Source organism: Tamandua tetradactyla, chromosome 9 (genome assembly GCF_023851605.1).
Source record: "Tamandua tetradactyla isolate mTamTet1 chromosome 9, mTamTet1.pri, whole genome shotgun sequence".
NCBI classification, from domain to species: Eukaryota; Metazoa; Chordata; class Mammalia; order Pilosa; family Myrmecophagidae; genus Tamandua; species Tamandua tetradactyla.
The window spans coordinates 72,805,825-72,826,755 of NC_135335.1; positions in this window are offsets into that span (position 1 = coordinate 72,805,825).

Genomic DNA, 20,931 nt, shown 5'->3' on the forward strand with positions numbered 1-20,931 from the left:
ATCATGCAGAAACAGTTAACCTTATAGAATTGTGGCTTGGCTAAGCAAATCCTCAATTATAGCACCAACTTGAAGGACATCTTGAAAGTATTGTCATGTAATATGCATCATATACCCCTAATCAGTCAGCTCTTCCATAGCCAGATCTGAAACTAAGGGCTACAGGTAGAGATGGCACCTGTCCCCAGTATACCTGTTTGCTCATGCGCAACTTTGTTCTCAGCCTTCTAACTTTGAAATCTTCTGATTCAGAGTTTTTAGTAATGAGATCTAAAAGAATACATAAAAATGACTCCACCAATATATATAATGTCCCATATTCACCATTACAGTGTAATGTGGAATTGTTTCAATGCCCTAAAAAATTCCCACCAGCAATATATGAATGTTCCAGTTTTTCTGCATTCCTGCCAGTATTTTGTTCTGTCAGTTTTTGCTTTTAGGGTTTTGTTGTTGTTTGGTGTTTTAGCCTTTCTAGTGGATGTGCAACTCGCTGTTCTTTAAATCTGCAGTTCTTTAATGACAAATCATGTTCACATCATATGCTTATTTTCCATCTTGTTTCCTAATGTGTCTGCTCAGATCTTTTGATGATTTATTAATTGAGTACATTTTTTTTTACTGTTAGCTTTTAATATTTTTTTCAATATTTTGGAAACAAGTCCCTTTTCAGATTTACATTTTGCAACAAACGTATTTCCCTGGCTGTGGCTTGTCTTTTCATTCATTTCACAATGTCTTTCATGGGGCAGAAGTTTTTAATTGTGATTAAGTCAAACAACATTTTTTTCTTTCATGGATTATGCTTGTTATGGACAATTTTGCATGTTAACTTGGCTAGGCCATAATACCCAGTTTTTCAATCAAACATTAATCTGAGTGTTGTCATGAAAGTATTTTGTAGATGTGGCTAACAGCCACAATCAGTTGATTTTAAGTAAAGGAAATTATTTTCATTTTTTTTTTGATGGTATGGATGGCCTTATACAATCATTTGGAAGGCCTTGAAGAAATCTGAGATTTCCCTGAGAAAATATAATTCTGCCTCAGGAATCCAGCAACAACTCCTGCCCAAGAATATCCAGCCTGTCAGCCTGCCCTTCAGATTTCAGATTTGCCAACCCCTACAATTGCATGAGTCAATACCTTGAAATGCATCTCTTTTGTGTTTCTATGGAGAGCACTGTTTCTATGGAGAACCTTGTTTCTATGGGGAACTCTGACTAATTCAGCACTACTGATGCTGTATTTAGAGACTCATTATCAAGCATAAGGATATGTAGATTTTCTCCAAGGTTTGTTTCAAGAGTTTTATAAATTTACATTTAACATTTAGATCTAAGATACTTTTTGAGTTTATTTTTCTGTAACATGAAAGGTGTGTGTCTAGGATCATTTGTTTTTGTGATGGGTAGCCAATTGTTCCAGCACCATTTGTTAAAATGGCCATCCTATTTTTCTTTGATTTTCAGCAATTTGAACATAATATGCATTGGTTTAATTTTTTATATTCATTCTGCTTGGTGTTCTCTGATTTACTGAATCTGTGTTTTGGTATCTGTTATTAAAATTGGAAAGACCTCAGTCATTATACTTCAAATAATTCACCAGCTTCATTCTCTCATTCTTCTCCTTCTATAAAATAATTGTGCGTATATTCAATCTTTTCAAATTGTTCCACATTTCTTGAATGTTCTGTTATTTTATTATTATAAATCACTTTTTTATTTTCATTTTGCATTGCAGTTTATGACATTTCTATCAAACTAGCTCCAAACTCATTGATTCTGTGCTTGGCCATGTTGATGAGACTGTCTACTGAAGAGACCATCAAATCAAAACAGTCATTTAAAATTCCCCATCCAATAATCCCATCACTCTCTATCTAAGTCTTGTTCTGATACTTGCTTTGACTCTCAGACTGATTTTTTTTTTTACCTTCAGGCTTGCTTTGTAATTTTTATTGTAAGCTGTGTATGTTGTACTGTGTGGTAAATGTTCCTCTACTGTGAGAATTTATGTTAATCTGGCTAGATTTCATGTTTTCTGTTTGCTTATATGCTACAGTCTTCAAATTTCTCTATTGCTAGTATGTCTCCCATACTTTGCATTGCTATAAGCCTTCCTAGGGGACTCTCTACTTTGCAGCTTTTTCAGCAGTAATACACTATTATTACACTTTAATCCTGTTGGTGTAGACATTATCAGTTGAGTATGGGAAGCATTCTATTATCTTTGAATTAAAATGTCAGTTCTTTAGTGGGCCTTTGTCTCTGGCCAGTGATCTTCATAAGTACTTCTTCTGGTATTTTTGCCCCCCAACCTCCTTAAGAGAAATAGAGAGATTAGAGAAAGATGAATAGGAGGAAAACCCTCTCCCATTGGCTGTGTGATATGGATCTGGTAAAGTACTCCCCCGAAGATAGCTGTCCTTTATAATGGTGAAGTGTGTGGACATTTTCACAAAGATTACTCTTTCCTTGCCAGTGTCCCACAAGGGAACTTTGCTTTTCCTGCAGGATCTCCATCAGTTTCTCATAGTAAAGATCCTAGAGGTAATGTCCATAAAATTGTGAGGATCTGCTAAGACAGAGACCACCAGCAATTTCTCATGCTAATGCTAGTTCACTTTCCACATCTAGCAATTTGTGAAAATACCATTTACGTATTCCTAGCAGTTTATGGCACCAGCAACTTCTGCTGCACATGTGAAGATATAGGCTCTATCTTTCTGGAGTTTCCTGATTTAGGGGTGGCAGTTTTTCCTGCACACTCAATTTACTGAAAAGTCCAAGTAAAATTATTGATTTGCAGCTAGTCCAGCTTTTTCTTATTGTAAAGACTGAAGTAAAAACTACCAAGCTCATTACATGTTGGTGCTAAAGTGGAAGTAGCAAGTACATTTTCCATGTGTATGTGGATTCTATGTTCTCTAAAATCACAGTGTTAAATCTTCATCTGAGATTCCATTGTTGGAAGCCATGGATGACTGACAAATACAAATCAGTACTCATTTATTTTCTGAGCACCATTTTGGACAATTTGATTAAGAAAAGGCTGTGTTCCACTTCTCTGCATAGAAAATATTGCTTCCTGGGATTTGCTTAGGATTCCTTTATCCCCTGGCTATCAAATTTTCCTACCACAATATTCAATTTTGGAGATTATATAAGCCTACTTTTATGGTGAATTATGTTGACATTTATTTGATATAAGTCAAATTAAGTATGCTTAATGCCTCAATATTTTCCCATAGATTATAATGCTATTTAATAAGGAATACGAGAATGCCTATAATGTAAGGAAAATATGAAGTGGTGAAATGGGAAATATATTAAAATAAACGAAAACTAAAACCAATTCTTCTGTCTCTGATGTGGAGTGGAAAATTGAGAAATTAAAGTACTGAAAAACTCCATCTATATGGATGTTATAAAGCCAATAGTGCTTTGTTCTTTCTCATCTTTATTAAACACAGATTAAATACTGAAGTTAAGAAATAGTTTAGTTTGCACCTTATTATTTTCATATATCCTTACCAGATTAGGGACACATAAGAAATTTTGAAGATCTATATTTACCAACTTTGAATTTGAAATTTTGAACATTGAAAAACAGTAGATCTGCCACCAAGTAGGTTAGTGAGTATGGTTTTTCCCTATTGCTTTCGCAAATATAAACACTTTGATCTTCTAAACCTATTTTTTCTTTCTGAAGGTATTTGTGAGCATGCTACAATGGGGGAGGGGGTATCCCTGGAGGAGCCCTTGAGCTTGGACACTTAATCGAGGTCAGCAGGGCCCTTGTCCTGCATAGAAACCCTGCCCTGAAGCTACTCACTTACTGGAAACACCAAGTAGCAGCCAACCCATCTGAAGGCAAATGGCCCCCACCTGAGTGACCCATCTACAGAGAGGGTGAAAACAATAGACTCACCCAAATGCACTCTCTACGACAAAGCACTGCTTTGGAGAAAGGGCTGGATAAGAGAAAGAGCCCCAAACAGGGAAGGGGGAGGGGAGTGCATAAAACTAATCTATAAAAGCAAATGGGCTACATTGCTTATTGCCTCTCGCCCTTCATGTTTCTTTACATGCCCACATGCCACTTGCTCTGCATGAGTACTTAATAAACGTCTTTCTTACTTGCTCTACCTGTGCTGTGCCTTAGAGTTCTTTATTATAGCACAGCCATGAACCTAGGAAACCGAAATCGGGTAACATATTATGGTGAGCCAGGCAGGAGGCATTTCTCTCTGTCTGGACTGGTAGTTCTGGGAGGCTTGACCATATGCTGTCACTTTGTCTTCTTGCTTGGCTCATTGCTGTCCCCTGCTATGTCCTCATTTTCATTGCCTTCTCTAGGAGCCTGGGGGCTTTGATGTGGCTCCCCAGGACATAACCTCGGTTTGACTTGAGCCCTCAGCTCCCTCCTCAGGGGTTATACACGGTGTGGATCCAAGGATGCTCAGGGTGATGGGTGATATCACTCTTCGAGACCTAATTGGGTGTTTCCCCCACATTGTGCAGGAGTCCAATGGGAGATTAATTCAGTCCCCCTGTCTTTGTCTTTCTGTCTATCCCTTCTCAGCTCTCTGAGACTTCTCCATTCTCTCTCTTACCTTGCCCTCTGAAGACCCAGACCCTTCCTGCTGAATCCGTTCCTCTCTTCACCTCTTTGACAGAGATCCTCTCCCCTGCCTCCATGAGACTCTCCCTCTTTCTCCTCTGTCTGGCTTTTGGTGTCTTCTAAGATGTTCCATCTTTTGAAACAGGATTCTGGGCTACAGATACTAATACCAAACAAAGACTTATCTTTAGCATTGTAGGGAGTCATCTTTGACTTGGTCCCAAGGGAATTAGACATATTCCAATAAGAGTGTATCCCCTGAAAATCAGAAGTGAAGTTTTCAGAGAAAGGGAAAGCCCTGCCCCAGCTATCCTAATTAAAATTAGCCTGTGAGAGCTGGTAGGCCCCCCGTTTTTCTTAAAATGAGCGTACAGGCGCCCTGGGTCTCTGCTCACTTGCAGTATCAGCATTCCAGTCCTCACCCACCCAGCTCTAGGCTGGATCGCAGCTTCTCCTCCCTGTTGTTGTTCTCTAGTAAGGTTATAAGCTTACTGGGCCTTTCTCATAGGGAAGCTACTAATGTTAAGTTCACTTTCACTTTCTAAAATCTGTCTGCAAATGACACAAGGAGTCTCACTCTTGGCCCTGTATAATATAATCCCTCTGAGTGCATGAAAAACATACTATGTTCTTAAAAGCCCAATTTCCTTTCAGATGTCCTTTCTCTCTAGTTCAATCATGGCAACACCTGGGGTTAGCACCCAAGAAATCCCCTTCATAAAGTTTGTTTGTGGCAAGTATTCGCTTAAGCGGTAAATTTAAAGAACAGACACCCAGGTTTTTCTCTCTCTTCCTTAGAGATGGGTGGAAGTAGATGCATTAGATGGGCTTCTACTGCAGCACTGTCTAGCCACAAAATTGTTTTTTGTGCAAATCCTTTCCAGTCTCTCAAGCAGTAAATCAGGTGATAAGTTATGAGCACAGACACCCAGACACCCAGGAAAATGAGTGGGTCACCTCAGCAGCATCTGAATGGTCCGGGGCCATCCATCTTCTGAGACTTCGAGGAGCCCCGCGGATGCCTGGGAATAGGGCGCCTGGTCCCATGACAGCTGAGGAATCAGTACTCAGACTGGTCGGCCGGTGACGTGAGACCCTGGACACCTGTAGGGAAATCTGTCTCAGATGGATGGTGCTTCTAATACTGTCTGGACACAATGTCACCTAAAGAATAACCAGTGTTTCCCACAAATAAAATAGTAAACCTCTGTTAAAAGCAGGGATGAAAGTGCCAAGAAATTTGTCATGTACAACTTTTCTGGCTTTATATCACGGCAAACCCATAAAGGGCTCATGTAAATTATATTTTACCTGAGACGACTCTCAGAGGTTTCTTCTCCCTGAGATTCTTCCTTGTTGGTGGAGGCAGATGTTTTAGATGACTGTCTTTTAAATAGGTCCCCCCACCCCTAATCTTTCTTTAGTTTCTATTAAAATCCATTGTGGCCAACCATAAAACTTCTCTACTAAATTATGATCTCTTTTATACCCTCAGAAAACAGGACAAAAGGTTTCCTATTTTACCTTTTCAAGAGAAAAATCAGAGATGCCATCAGTACTAAAAAAAAGAGAGAGATGGGAAAGCATAGTCCTCCAATGGGACTCTTAATTACAGTACCAACCTGCAGTCTGTAAAAGGTATGGAAAATAGTAAAAATTCCCCTATGCTCAAATATCTATAGCTCTTCATCAAGACATGTTCCTAGGAAGTACTGCTAGCTTCTATCAAGCTGTATCTCAATTTCCATGAAAGAAAAAAATATCTATTTACTAAAAGGCATGAAAATGTGTCATCAAGCCACATTTAATTGTAATAAGCTACAGGAGATCATTCAGTAGAAAGAGGAAAACTCAGCCCTGCTCCAGGGAAGGCTAATGAAAGCCCTGAAAACTTACTAATTTAAGGCCTGATTCCCAGGACAGTCAGATTTTGTTGGTACCCACTTCATCAGTCTGCCCCTGACATTCAGAGAAAGCTGATAAAGCTCTCCATAGGCCCACAAATTCCCACTAATGACTTATTAGAAACTGCCTTTTCTGTCTTTAACAATCAAGACAGGGCTGAGGAGGAGAAGAAGAGAGGAAAGCAAAAGACCAGAGAATAGGTTCTGCTTACTGCAGTCACTCTTAGAAGTCATTGCCCCCTCAAGGTCACCAAATCTTGGCTGCAAGCCTCAAGGGCTTTGACTTAACTATCAAATCAAAAACGAAGCCCAATGACAGAGAGAGGGCCAGAAAACTCAAGATGACCCTTGGCCAGCCTTGTGATCCACTGGGGCCTTGCCTCACTTGCCACCAACATGGGCTTGGATCCAGGGACTGTGCTGTGTCATGAAAGGAGGACAGCGCAGCCCCCCTGAGTCCTGCCATGGCAAACAAAGAAGACTGAAAGTGCCCCAAGGCCACGAAGTTTCTTCTGCCTTCACATCAGACCAATTTAAAAAAGCCCTGGGTGACATTTGCCGGAAAAGGTAAAATTATTAATTTCATAATTAACACTGAAGCCACTCTGATCTAATTGCCACTCTGGGCCTACCTTCACTTGGCTTTGCCTACTTACTGGAGTTGACAATAAAACCGAAACTAAAATCTTCATTCTTGCTCTCATTTGGAGGCTCGAGAATGTTCTAGTGTTCCATCAGTTTCTCATTGTCCTTGAATGCCCCAATCCCTTTGAGGGGGGTCTTTAATACTCCTTGGGGACCACCTTAAGACTAACAAACTCAACTAGCATTTTCCCTGAAGTCCCTACTATATAAACGCCTCTCAGCAGCCAAGAGAAGACCCTTAAGCAAATAAACCCACATATAAAATAAAGCCATTCCAGGGATAGCCCATGAGTTATCCCTCACTACAGCCAAGTTTTCAGTTCTGAATCTTAAAAATGTATTTTTGTATGTGGCTTCACACTAACACTCAATACTTATTTGTTTTTACATGATAACAAAGTTATTAATGAATTTTACTCACTTAAATAGCTCTACCCCTAATTTACTCACTTGAACAGCACTACCCCAAAAGTTTCAAAATAATTCCTTTATCTTTAAAAAACTTCCTTAGCAGCAGAACTTACTGACCTCCAACTGTCTCAAAGTACAGTCTTGAAATATGTTAACTTTGTAGACTAACATTTCTAATATAAAAATGAATTTAATTGTAATGATTATTAACTGAATGAATACGGATACCGAAAGTTCCAGAAAGATTGAAGAAAGTAAATTTTATAGTCATTATGACAATAAGCCCTAAGTGAATACAGAAAATTACAGAAGGTTTAAGCCCTAGATAGAAGTGGAAAGTTTTTAAAATGTTTGTTTTGTTCATAGTCACTGCCAACTACAAAAAGTTCTGTCATAGTCAATGCTGTTCTTAATGCAAAGCTATAAAACCTTTTTTTTACCATCGAGTACCCTGTCTAAAAAAAAAACAGGTTAATAATATTCTTTCTTAATGTTTATCCTTAAAGCTTTCATCCTTTATTTCAGAAAGCAAATCTTCTCACCCTTAAAAGAAAACTCACAAAGGATTTGTTCTCTCACCTTGTAAAAGTGAGATGCTAAAATAATTTTGCATATTGTATTTTTAAAAAGTGTTTAACAAATACTACAATAATTTAAACGAAAATTTCTATCCTTCTGTTGACTAAATTTGCATGGGTAAAATACTATTCATATATTTAAAAATTGTATAAAATTCCTAAAGACTTAACATGGTCTGTCCATGTTATATCCTAATACTTATCTATATAAAAATGAATTTACTTATCAATTACACTACTTTACTCTGTCTACTCTAAAAGCACAGGTGATAAGATATAAGTCAAAACTTCATCTTTGAAAAAAACTTTAAAGGAGAAACAAGTATACAAAATAAATTCTTGGCAGTCAAGACCTTGACATTGGACTGTTAGCCACTAAATTTGTAAGCTCATATTCTTGATGCTTAAGACAGCCAGAGTGTGATTCTTTTTGTCATAGCAGCCCTTAAAAGTAAGACACCCTGCTTGAACCCAGAAGAGCAGACACAAGGAGAGATATTAGTAATTACCTACTAATTAACCTAACCCTATTAAGTATATAAAGGTAGAACAGGACAAAACTTCTACTATAGCTTGTAGTTAATAACCCCAATATAAAACAACTGTCAATTGTTTTTATTTCTAAAAGTACAATCATTTAAAGTGCTTATTAAAATTAAAGCTTGGTGGCAGGCCACGGTGTCTCAGCAGGCAGAGTTCTCGCCTGTCATGCTGGAGACCTGGGTTTGATTCCCGGTGCCTGCCCATGCAAAATAAAAAAAATAAATAAAACTTAAAGTGTAAGATCTTATAGCAATCATATTTACTACTAAGCTTTAATGGTTATTTCTAAATTCTGAAGTGCTTTGTAGTTTGTATAACCTAGTAATTCCCTAGGAGGTTCTGTGTAACACCCAAGACTCAGAGTTAACATTCTCCAGCTCTAAAAGTCAGCATTACTCTATACAACCACATGTAAATGAAACTTATCTAGTTAAGAATAAGAAATATAATGTTGTCATATTCTAAAACCATTAAACTTCCCCGCCTCCTCCTAATCCCTTAAGTAATGAATGCTCCCGATTTGATAAGCCAAAGTCCTACCCCTAGGAGATTTAGCTCAGAAAGCAAAACTAATTGCCATTACCTGAGTTCTAAAACTAGGAAAAGGGAAACGACTTTGACTTCCTTTTCCTGCATATTCATGCAGCAGTGCAGAAAGAGTGAAGCTTTCTCCAAATTAAACCCCACCAAGATAGTCAATTTCTTGAATTCCATACTCTTTACTGACAAAAATAAAGTTAATTCATTTCCCTGGCCATCAGAAAAATAATACTAACATCTCTTGAGGGAATGATAAAGCTGCAGCCCAATCAATCAAACCGCTTGTAAGGCTCATTCTTGCACCTATTAATTCAGCAATGCACCCTTTTATTCCTCACTTAAACAAAATGAACCTCTCAACTAGAATTCATCTTAAATCTAAAAAAAAAGTCACTTCCTTCCCTCTTCCCCAGTCTCGCTTAACTAATGCTTCTCTTAGGTCTGCTCACTTCTATCTCCCTAGTATTAAACACTGTTGCATTTCTGAACCTCTCACCAAATTTATTTATTCCAGATGAAAATTCTTTCACACCAAACCAAAGTTGAGGGAGAATTTTCAGCCATTTCAGTTGAAGACTGCTGAATGTAGGCAGTTGGATGTAATTAAAGTCTATATCCCCTAACAAGCCAGAATCAGCCATAGAAGATGGACCTTCATGCCTCAGCATCCCTTAAGATTAAGGGGCAAGAAGTCTCTGAAGGAGAATTTGAGGCAGACTAGATCAGGGAGAGAGGGGAGAGGAAAAAAATGTGAAGGAGCCCCTGAGCAAGGACAGTTAATCAAGGTCAGCAGGGCCCATGTTTTGCACAAACATCCCACCTGAGGGCTACACATTTATGGGAAACACCCAGCAGCAGCCAACCCAACTGAAGACAAATGACCCCACCTGAGTGAGTCATCTACAGAGGTGAAAGCAACACACTCACCCAAACACACTATCTGACACTAAGCACTGCTTTGGGGAGAGGGGAGGGTAGAAGAAAGAGCCCCAAACAAGGAAGGGGAAGGGGCATACATAAAACTCATTTATTAAACCAAATGGCCCTGCATTACCTATTGCCTCTTGCTCTTCATCTTTCTTTAGTTACAAAAGTGCCCACATGTTACTTTCTCTGCATGTCTACTTAAAAAATTCCTTAACGACTTGCTCTATCTGTGTGATGCCTCTCAATTCATTCTTAAAGCACAACCATGAAACTAAGAAGCCAACATCTGGTAATGCTGACATACCAGGGTGTCCTCCATTCAATAAAATGATACAAAGAAACTTTAAAAAGTAATCTAATAAAATGTACATACAAACATGCTGAATAATAATTTTTCAAGCTTTTTAAAATATTTATATTTATAATTTAAATATAAATGAGCAAAAGAGAAATCAAGTGTTTTTCAGTTTGATTCTAATATTCTTCTGACATCTAATAATAATTTCCCCCCCCGATACAACTTTTAACTATTTTATTTAAGTTAATTTAGAAGGTCCCTGTGTGTATGCACACTGATACATGTATATGTGTGGTGTGTATGTGTGTGTGCTATAATATGACTCCTCCAACTTTACAATTTTATCTTTATATTTTTGTTATTTATTTTTCTTGCTCCAGATATCATTTCACAAACAATGTTAACTGAAATATGAGCAAAGGTATATACATAAATAGAAGCATAGTAGAAAATACAGACATAAAATTTCTACATTCGTATTTAACATGAATAAAAATCTACCTTGCAAAATATTCCTTATTTTCACTTTGTGATTCAGGTTAGTCATTATTTCATATTAGCTATTCAATATAGCTAACATATATATGTTATTCTGTTATGTGGAGATAGTCTTCTATTGATGCATATTTCAGTGGCTTTCAGCATAGCTATAATCAACAATGCAATTTTAAAATTCTTCTATATCTCATCTTACGTACATATTATGGTCACTTTTCTAGGACACAAATTATTATATTTAAGGGTATATACTTTATTGTAGGAACAGTGTACCAAATTGCTCTTCAAAAATAATATACAAATTGGTCTGATTCCTTACACTCTTGCCAATTCTATGAGCCAATATTGTTCTTTGCAAAATATGTGTAAAACCATCCTTACAGCTTACTCCCACTCATCCTCCAAGTCTTTCTTCAAATATTATCAATGAAGTCATCATTGAAACCTCTTTTAGAATTTCAGTATATAAACCTAAATGGCACACATCTCTAACTCTACAGACACTACTGTACATTTTCAGTTTTAATAAGACATGCCATATTCTAACATCCACACTATTTATTTTTATAAGATATTCATTATTTTTTGTTTAACCCATGTGGTATATTGAATCATTATCCCCCCAAAAGACATGTGCTTAATGTTAATCCATGTTCCTATGGATGTGACCTCATTTGTAAACAGTATCTTTGAATATGTTAAGGTAAGCCAGGATGAGGACACATTTGTGAATAGAATCTTGGAAGATACTATTTAAGTGTGCAAAACTGAATGACAGCTGGCTTTAATCCATTTGACTGGAGGTCTTAGGAAGAGAGGAAATTTGAATGCTGTTAGAGAAGCTATAAATCAGCAGAAACCACAAGAGTATGCACAAGAGAACAGCAAGATCACCTACCATATAATGGTGGACTGCCATTGTCAGAATGATGATGAGCCCAGAAGAAAGCTTGGCAGTCCAGTTCTTCACTTTGAGCTGTTAGCCACTAAAATTATAAGCTCATAAATTCTTGATGCTTAAGCCAGCCAGGGGTGATACTTGTCATCCCTTTGAAAGTAAGACACCCTGTTTGAAACCAGAAGAGGAGAAACAAGGAGAGAGAAATTGCCCTGTGATGGAGTATTGTCAAATGTTAAAGACTCAGAGAGAGAGCAAGCCTTGCCACTATCTTGATATTGGACGGTTAGTCTCCAAACCCATGAGAGAGCAATTCCTACTTTTTAAGCCAACCAGTATGTGAATTTTATTATAGAAGCCCTGGCATACTAAGACGATCTTCAAGCAGTAATTTTCTACTCATTAAGTCTAGTTTTGTGCTTCTCATTATATCATTATTCATGAAGAAGGTTGTGACTCAGAACTATGTGAAACAAATTTGGCTAAAACTAGCTTTTTTGACAGAAACATTTGTGTTCTTAACTACTCTGCTATGTTGATTTTACTAACTAGTATCTAAAAGAACACACTTAATTAATCATTTGATAAATATTTACAAATAATGCATCTAAAATACAAAGTACTTTATTATAATTCAAAATACAAAAATACTTCATTTTTATGTGCTCGATAGAGTTTGATATAAGCTGAAGTTTAGATCAAATGTGTACAAAGTTATTCCCTTCAAGGACAACAAATTTGGATGTTTGAAAGTTGAATAAACTTTGTATAAATTAACCCTCTTTATTGAAAACAGGGTTCCACATGTAAGTGTTCCAAAATAAAACTGACTATGAAAATAAGTCACTAAATAATGTCAATCAGTATTTAAAACCTTTGTTACCAAGACAAGTGGTTTCTAAGTGACTTCAAATATTGCTTTGAGATTTATTGACTGGCAATATGCAGACTATCCTATGGCTAAATAATTACCTGTGATGGGAATAAGATAGAAGTATTTGGAGAGTATACTAGTGTACTGGTTTGAATTTCTTGTGTACCCCAGAAAAGTCATATCCTTTAATCATAATTCAATATTACTGAGTGGCAACTTTTTTATTGTTTTCATGGAGATGTGACCCACCCAATTGTGGATGGTAAGTTTTGATTAGATAGCTTCTATGAAGATGTGTCTCTAACCATTCAAGGTGGGAAGGTGGGTTGCTAACTGGGGCTCTTCAAGAGGGAACCACTTTGGAGAAAACTTTAGAACCACTGGAACCAACAGGGCCACCAGAAAATACAGAACCAACAGAATTGGCAGAGTCCAGGGGAAGTTGTTGAAGATTCCTGGAGAGAAAGCTAGCAGACATTGCCATGTACTTTCCAGTTGAGAGAGAAACCCCAAACTTCATCAGCCTTTCTAGAGTGAAAGTAACCTCTTGTTGGTGCCTTAATTTGAATGTGTTCATGGCTTTAGAATTGTGAACTTGCAACTTAATAAATTTCCCTTTTTAAAAGCCATTCCTTTCCTGGCATATTGCATTCTGACAGCTTGCAAACTAAAACAACTAGGAACAAAACAAAGTGACTCAGGTTAAGGAAAGTAACAACATGCCTAAGGATGGTTGTGAGAAAGATTGTTTCAGACAAAACTAAAATCTTATGAAATAATGTGTTCCTGGGGAAGATATGAATAAGTTATGTACAAAAGGAGTGCAGCAATATACTTGTGGAGCATAACCATGATGGCTTTTATTGTGTCAATTTGGCTAGAGTCAACAACATTTCCCAAAATTCCATTCTATTCATGTTTCTCATTAGAATAGGCTAAAAGGAAACTCTTGTGATGTTTAGAGGGTGAAAAAGAGGCAGCAGCCATTATATAACTGACATACGTGGCTGTCAATATACTGACCATGGCCTAAAGTAGCATCTGAACCTGTCTTCTGGTGGATCCTGTCTAGTCTTCTCTGACTCCTGGACCAATTATGTGTGTTTGACTCCTTGAATAAGAGTTCCAGCTTTTGCAGCATACCCTATACATGAAGATCAGAATCAACCAGAACAGACGCAGTTTTAAGTGTATTGTGGTAGAGTTCCTGCTCATGCTTGTAAACAGCAGCTTGCTCGTGGTCCGTGATCTTCCCCTCCTAACTGCATGCCCTTGTGGACTTCAGTATCCAGCCGCAGATGTGGGGACAACATCCTTTTACAGAATGCTTAATCGGTCCCACAACTGCGTAAAGCAACTCCCTGTAAAATCTAACTCCCTCTCTGTCTGTCTGTTAGTTGGTCTATCTATCTAGCTCTCATATATCTGCTTATGTATCTGTCTATGCACCTATATATTTATATTATCTATCCACAAGTAACTATAACTTCAGCTTCTCTGCTGAAACTTGACTGACGCATACTGTGAGAAATGCTTTGAGAAGGAGTTTGGGACTGGAATATGTGAATCTTATTGGCCATATGGAAGATGCTAATAATAACTAGGCATTGTGTCATTTTTTAGAATGGTAGGATGGGATGAAGAAAATGATGCCTTTTGATTTTATAAGAGCATTCTGGGTGAAACGTGGAAAAGCTTTCAGAGAAAGTCAAGGTGAATTTAGAGAGAAATGATAGAAGATTATTACAGGAGTCAGGATAGAGATTATGGTGGCTTTGTCAGGTAGATAGTTATGAAGAAGGGGATACAGCAATAATGTACTTTCAAATGGGTAAAAATGAGAGGACCTAGTGAGATATTGTACTATGTTGTTAAAATAAATGAAGAATGGCATTGTGCTACTGACTTACTTAAAATAAGTATATTTAATTTATTGTGTTTTGGGGAAAATATGGGATAGGGAAGTACATGAGTTCTATTTTACTATACTGAATTTGAGATAGTTTTGTGGTATCAGAGTAAAGGTATCAGGTAAGCCATTGGATGTATATGGCAATAAGTGAGTGAAGTCAGGAAAGAAGGTATGCCTGCTTGGGTCATCATTGTGCATATGGTAATGATGAACGCAACCAGGACAAGACTAATGAAAGAGAATACATTTAGCACTGATTCCTGAGAAGCTTTGAGATTTATTAGCATTTTACATGCTGTAATGTTTAAACTTCTGTGTAAATATTTTTTAAGTATTTTGAGTTTACTCTATTTCATAAATCATAAAACATTTCCATACTCAAAGTACTCCGTGATAGAATATAAGATGGTACCTAAAGCATTCAGAATGCATTCACTAGAAATTTGAATCTGACACCTAAATGTAGAATGCTTTTTGCTGAGGTATCCGCTGAAAACACTTTCACTATAATTCAATCATTTAAATAGCATATTTTACATGTTTGTTAACTGGAAAATATGCACTCAGTTTAATTACTAATATAGCTCTGAATAGTGATTATCACAAATGATATAATGTATAGTTCCATAAAAAATATTTTGGTTAGAATTCTATTAAATAATCCTGTGGTTTTTCTTAACTATAAAAAAACTCTACAATACTTTATTGGAAAATTCTAAAATTATATTCAGTATATAGTATTTCATAAAAAGGATTGAGCATATATTGTTATGAAAGGAGGGGGGGGAAGAAAGTATATTATACATGAATTACTTCATACAACAGAGAGTTAAAGGAATGTCAGAAGGAGAAAAGCCAATATAATTCAGGATTCAAAAGGACAAATTACTCAAGCAATAGATGGAAGACTATACTGACATTGTGTTACAAATTCTTCCCCAGTAAAACCAGTGTGTCTTGTAGGCAAACTTTTCTGAACATTAAGAAACCGATAGTCCCTGAATAGTGAATCATCATTGATCCCTCATTTAAACTCTCTTTGTACCTGATGGGTGACTGTATGAGGTGAGTATATCTAAGGTATTTTATTTCACATACATCACAATCTAAATCTCTTTCTGTAGAGTGGAAGTCATTGAGCCATAGTTTACTCATGTTGCTCACTGGTGCATTTTGCTCCTGGAAAGTCTACAATGATTCATTGTTTTTTATTTATTTTAAAGCTCCAAAGTCCTGGATGGTGCTTTACAATAGTCTCTACAGCACTATTGCAGCAGAGAACATAAGTCACATATTATATACTTTCACTGCACTTTACTTCTCGCCTGGTCAAACTACAAACTGTAAAGACAAATCAAATAGCAATTCTTACCAAAGGGGAAAATGTGTTTTTGACCTCATAAATTTTCAAGCAATCAATGAGCCCTTAAATTCAGTTTGATTATTTCCTCCTACTCTCCTTCTTCTCCTTCTCCTCCCCTCTCCTTCTTCTTCACCTTCTGAAAACATATTTTAAGTTTTAAATTTTTGTACAGTAATCCACTTCTATTTGGATTGGATGTTAATTTGAGATTGTATTTTTAAAAATAAGGCAAATAAAATGTATAATTACGAACTCAAAATCAACTCATTAGGGCAATAATAGAATGGTTTAAGGATAGAGAAATGCTATGATAAGGAATAATTTTTTAAAAGTACTTAGATTAATGCTTTACAAACTTCAATGTACATAGGAATCACTTGAACTATTTTTAAAATTCAAATCCTGAGTCAGTTGGCCTGAGGTTGTAACCGAAAGTCTGCATTTCTAAGAAGCTTCATATATAATGGCTAAGCTTCTGGTTGATGGAACACATGGTGAGTAGCACAGATCTACATTATATTAATAAGCATTCAAAATTTAATATAAAAGAAAGAGATCAAATATGAGTCCATGAAACATAAAACCCATATACCATACCACTTCATGAGACATTACCACACATAATTCATGAGACCTATGTGATTTATCTATGGTACATTTAATGTATTTTTGTACAAGTCTTTATTAATGGGTATTCTCAATATTCAGTGCTATTTTACATATGAAATCAAATAAGACTCACGAGAACCTTGGGAGATAGACACGATTTTTGTTTGTCTGTTTTTACATGGTCAGGTACCAGGAAACAACCCGGGTCTCCAGCATGGCAGGCTAGAACTCTGTCTGCTGAGCCACCGTGGCCCGCCCCAGACACTATTATTTCTAGATGAGGAAATAAAACAAGAGAGGTAGTCTTAAAATTTAATTGACGTTCTAGAAATTCCAGGTTAGAGTCTATGGTATTTATAGGAGTAAGGTTCTTTCTTTTCTGTAAGATGCTATCAACATAATTTTTAGTAGTTCTCCACAAAATTTAAACAAACCTCAGCAAACCATTATCAAAGAATGAATGGTGTTGGTTTAAGATTTTTTGTTATTAAAAAACTTGATATCATCTGCTGTTTTTACTCATTTGAATCATACAGCTGATTCTGAGTAACTATTAAAACTAAAATAAAATTTATGTGATACACCCCAAAATCTATATCACTTATAAAAGTATACCTTATTTAGAGGTGGTCTACAGTGGCTCAGCAGGCAGAGTTATTGCCTGCCATGCCAGAGACCTGGGTTTGATTCCCGGTGCAAAATAGTGTATCTAGTTTAATATTTCATATAATAGAACCTTAAGTCACAAATACAAAATCTGGATTCTTTTCATGCCTCACATATTACTATTAGATGACTGCTAGATCTTCATTTGCATATGATTGATGTGGATTTTTAAAACACTGATGTGCCTCAGGACTGTCATGGGGTGAGAGAGCACCAAAAACACAGCAACACCAAGCCTTAACTACACTGCATGTGAGTCTCTTCCCACTACCCCAGAGCAAATATATCATGACGGGAGGAATCCCTCTTAAATTAGTGTCGCTAAATCACTTAAGGCAATGAAAGTCATGGTCCTGAAATCAGACATGGCTGACTTTAAAGTTTGCTCTGCTTTAATATTCCTTAATTATAGAATTGTATGTAGTGATTTTCTATTAGACAGAAACTCTTGTAAAGATAAGAAAGGTAATCTTTTGAAAATAAACTGTAAAAGTATTAAAAATGAAGTCTGTCGGAGTTGCCCTTCTCTGATAAGAAACAAGAGTTACGGAATATTTACCTTTCTTTGCCTTTAAATTTATAATCAAAAGTATTTGCCAAATAGCAGCAAATGGGTTTTACAGTTACTGAAATTGCATAACCGGAACAATTAAATTAAAAGTTTAGGGTGTATATTTCCTGAAATTGGTTATGACATTCTTGACAAGTGATGATAACAATAAAACCTAATTATATAAGAAAGGGAGAGAAATCTAGTTCTGGGAAAAGAAAGCGTAGATGCATTTCCCCCTTTTCTCTGAGTACAAAAAAAACCCATAGACATCATACAAAAAACAAACACAGGAGGCCATCCAAGTTGCAAAGAAGAAATCATAACTGCTAAGGAACTTGAAGCTAAAGGACAAAAACAACAGCGACTTTCCTTGGTTTTGTTTTTTGTCTCATATATCACACAGTTGGTGCTAGAGAAACCACTGAGCCTGGGGGGAAAATGAAAAAAATGGGGATCTTGGTAGTCAAAAGACCAGCAAAGCATAGCTTTGTGAGACAAAACATTTAAAAATAATGTCCTACTTGAAACAGTTTGTTTGCTGTCTGCTGACATGCAATATCCAGAAATGAGCTGACATTTAACAATGGGGAATTGTTAGTTTACAGGCTCATAATTCTGAGACTATGAAAATGTCCAAATCAAGGCATTATCAAGATGATACCTGGATTCTTTTGTCATAATGAAAGCACATGGTGGTGTCTCCTGTTCTTTCCCTTCTCTTGAAGGCTTCATCACTTTCAGGTTCTTGCTTCTATGGCATTCTCTTTGAGCTTCAGTGGGCTTTTTGTCTCTCATCTGTATCTTTCTCTCTGTTTTTCGTCCTCTTATAAAGGACTCCAGGGAGAGGACTAAGACGCACATGGAGCAATGCCTCAACTGAAATAACCTATTGAAAATGTCCAACGCATGAGGTTTACACCCACTGAAATAGATTTGCTTTAAGAACATGATTTTTCTGGGTCCATAATGCCTCAGGACTGTCACAAACATCTTAAAAGAAAATCCCATTAATAAAAACTCTAGTAGGAAACTTAGATTTCCATCTTCCCTTTGTTCCCCAACCCCACTACTGGAAGATAAAGGAGGCTGAGTGAGGAGCCGCTGAACTTGGATTTCCTCCCTGCCACTCTGTGATGATGTCGTTGTGGACCACTAGGGCAGCTATAAGGAGACACTACATTCCTTTCTCAGTGACAACTTTGCCAGGATAAGCTGAGAACTTATCATGGGGCTGAGCATCTCTGCTCCTGCCCAGCAGTAATGAAGGTCCACTTTCCATTGTACATAAGGGATTCAAATAGGAAACATGGACTTCTACCACCAACTAGAAATAAGAGGCAGTGACTCTCTTCCCCCACCAGTACAATGTCAGAGGAGGCCTTCTAAGAGAGAAGATTTAAATAAGATCCAAAGTCCTGTAACATAACCAAATATCAAGGATACAGTTGCAAATAACCATACCAAGAATCAAAAAAGTCTCAATTAGAATGAGAAAAGAAAATCAACAGATGCCAACACTGAGATGAAACACATTTTGGAATTAACTTGGAACAATCTTAAAGCAACCATCATAAACATGTTTCAGTGAACAATTAATGAACAGACTTGTAACAGAGGAAACATAGAAAATGTCAACAAAAAATAGGAGATATAAAGAAGGGTCAAAATGGAAATTTTAGAGCTGAATAATAAAATTATTATTAGCAAACACAAAAACCGCCATGGTGGGTTAAATAGCAGAATGGAGAAGATAGAAGAAAGAATCAGTGAACCTGAAGTGAGAACAATAGAACTTCTAATTTGAAGAACAGAAAAAAAAAGTGATCAGAGCCTCACAGACCTGTTGGACTGACATTTGTGCCGTCAAAGTTCTAGAAGAAGAAAGGGAACGGGAGTAAAAACATATCTGATGAAATGTTAGCTGACAATTGCACAAACTTCACACAAAAATTTTAAAGTTCATGAATATGACTGAACATGAAACAGAATAAAAACCAAAAAAGGACATGCCAGGACACAGCCAGGTCAAACCCCCGAATGGTAACAAAGGAAAATAATCTTGAAACATTGTGACAGGAAGGATGCATTTCTTATAGGAACACATCACTTTACATGATTTCTTTCTTTTTTTTACACTGGACTTCTCATGTGATTTCTATATCATTGTGCTAATGATACACACACACACATTGCACTAATGTCACATTCGTGGATTTTGTATTTCATTATAGCTATGTAAAATGTAACTGCTGGGGGAAACCAGATGAAGTATAAGCGGGACCTTTGTGTACTATTTTTGCAATTTCTTCTGATTCCTTAAATATATAAAATAAAAAGTGAATAAAATATAGTAAAAATAAGAAGAGCAAATCATACAAAATGTAGGGGTATTTTTAATTGCACATCCACTGAAGTAGATGTGCATGTGTGTTTTCTTTGAGAATGTCACACTTTTGTATTTTGAACCCCAGATCTCCAGTGAAGAATGACCATGAATCATTTTTAGATGTTTTATTTGGTACAAGATTAATTTGGTAGAGATTCTTAGAGAAGTTTCCTCTTGGGATCTCTCTCTCTCTCTCTGTGTATATGTGTGTATACACACACACCCACAAACATAGACTATATCTATATATGATTTAGAAAGTTAAGTGGTTAACTTTATGAGTGATGTCAATAATTTTACATGTGATTAACTGTGTTAGTACTAACCAATGGTTTCTAATTTGCAGCTCTAGGGAATCCCAATCCATGAAGTGTCCTTTCAGTCACAAGGGTGAAAGATAGTGTACACCATATTTCTTTTTTGTATATAAAGTGCTGGTAAACACTTTTTAGTTAGATCAGTGGCTGCTAGGAATAAACCATTGAATAAGAACGAAAGTAATTTTTGATGTAAATGTGATTGTGACTCAAAGCACTAAACTGAATATTTTAAACGTATTTAATAATGTTTTATAAATAATATTTTTCAAAGTATATAAAATCAACAGATCATAAAATTTTACACATTATGGCACCTTAATCCACAACAATTTTTCATGTATAAAAGTTATTTTAGGAAACAGCCACAGTCATAGACC